General features: G+C 32.9%; 1 protein-coding gene across 3 annotated transcripts in view; it reads right to left on the bottom strand.

The window, feature by feature from the left end:
- LOC131932390 (beta-1,3-galactosyl-O-glycosyl-glycoprotein beta-1,6-N-acetylglucosaminyltransferase 3-like) overlaps window positions 1-1,778 on the bottom strand; it is a 21,227-nt gene extending 19,449 nt beyond the window's left edge. Inside the window, exon 1 of one of the 3 annotated variants that reach the window (XM_059289317.1) lies at window positions 1,677-1,778. The gene's annotated coding sequence lies outside the window, so the exon portion shown is untranslated. Of the gene's footprint in view, window positions 1-186; window positions 222-1,632 lie in introns of those variants that run through there. The other 2 variants (XM_059289316.1, XM_059289318.1) reach the window with 2 other exon arrangements.
- Window positions 1,779-1,998: the final 220 nt, after the last annotated feature.

Below are 1,998 nucleotides of genomic sequence, written 5' to 3'. Positions count from 1 at the left end.
CGAGACTCTCGGGTAAGCAAGCTATCTCTCTACCGCTAGGCCACGTAGTCTCGTGTAAACAAATATCACCATCTGTGTTTGTAAAATGTCAACCAATCACATTGATCGTTTCATTCACGCTGTAGTTTAAGTATAATCTTATCAAAATCCTATCATTCATTCTCGCCCTTGCAATCACAAACTCACATTTACATTAACGCTTGAATAAAGTTCCAAATCCGATTGATCCAAATCCGATTGATTAATCTGCTAATCCCCGCGTGCTACTGCCGCACCTCCCACCTGGATTAACGTTCACGCTCTGATCTTCAATAACTTCTGTATACCATCATGCTACGTCACTTCCTGGTTTAACAACACCCGCCGACTGTTCCCTATGAAGGTTGTCAATGGTCATACGTGAAGTCGGGAGCGGGAACACTCGGTGTTGACTTTGAGAAAAAGTTGAACAAAAACGTCTGATCAGAGGGTGAATAGTACTCTCTGTACGAGGTGTTTGGATCCGTAAGGGGAAGTAAATCAGCTTTCTCGTGTCAAAAAGTCTAGCCATACACAATTTCTATAGGTTAGCGGTTTAATACTGGTGTAGTATTTGATACTTTAGCAAGGCTACATATAACATTGGAAACTAAGCATAGATACTTAGTATCATTAGCTGAAGTTATGTTGTAGCTTTAGTATAGTTGCCTGAAGTTGTAAGCTGATACTTAAGTATGATTGACTGAAGCTGTAAACATAATTATAATTGACTAAAGTTGTAAGCTGATACTTAAGTATAATTGACTAAGCTTGTAATGTGATACATAAGTATAATTGATTGAAGTTGTAAGTTGATACATAAGTATACTTGACTGAAGTTGTAAGCTGATACTTAAGTATAGTTGGTTAAAGCTGCAAATTGGTACTTTAACAAGAATATTTTGAACAAGGTGTAATGGGTTTTTTAAGCTACTTTTATTTTGCTTTATTAATAATGTCATTTCATATTTTGAAATTTACGGCCATTTTAAATTGTCGTTATCTTTCTTGTAAAATTTTTTTAAAAATACCTATTTAAATTTATTTTCACAATCGAATTTAAAATTAGTAATTTATTTCGTAGTGTATATTCATAATAACTATCAAACTTTTTATATTCTTGAGTATAGTTTGCTTTCAATTATCTATTTAATAATTTGTTTTTATAAATGTTTTTTTTTTAATGCTGTTGTGATTTATGTTATGAAATTTAATTAATTTTAATAGTTAAATGATCTATTTTCTTTAAAAACTTTCTAACTTGTTTAATCTAGTTTTTTAAATTAATTTGTTAACTAATTTCTCCTCGCAAAGTTAAGTAGCTGAGTCCGGGTACAACGTGAGATAAATGTGTCTGAGATAAATCTCAATAAAATATTTGAATGAGGCCTTAGCTCACAGACCCAACATAAGGGAGGTGATTGCTTTAATAGGGCCCACCAAGGTGTTTCATTTCACTTTAATATTCACAACACTAAATACTCAATGTGTGTTTTACAGAAAAAAAAATTCGCATTACAGATTTAAAAAAACTCAGATTATATTTTAAATGCAGTATTAATTAATTGTAATTAAATCTGTCAAATTGGAGGACCTCTATTTTAATTAAATTACCTGTATCTAATTGAAATCATGTGTAAAGGTGTTGTACGAGTTACCTGTTGAGTGTATAAAGATCTAGAGTCACACAACCAAATTGTCGTCACTGTATCCACTTCACTCAACACGATACTAACGCCGGGGAGTTACTCGCTGGCCTAGAGTAGGATCAGGGGAGGTAATACGCTTGGACCACGAACCATAACTCACGTAAATCTATTACAAAACCCGTGCATGTTGCACTATAGGTGTGCGTGTAATCTTCTTAAAGTGGCTCAGGACTAGATCGTTTTTATTTTTTAAATGGATTTAAATATAAAATTAAATATGTGTCGTATTAGTTGTGGATTAGTCGTGTATAAGTTTAAGCCCTTTATAAAA

This window comes from Physella acuta, unplaced genomic scaffold (assembly GCF_028476545.2).
Source record: "Physella acuta isolate Inbredline_101_S28 unplaced genomic scaffold, ASM2847654v3 ptg002157l, whole genome shotgun sequence".
Taxonomy (NCBI): Eukaryota; Metazoa; Mollusca; class Gastropoda; family Physidae; genus Physella; species Physella acuta.
Note: the sequence above shows the minus strand (reverse complement) of the source record. Positions and strands in the feature narration are given on the sequence as shown.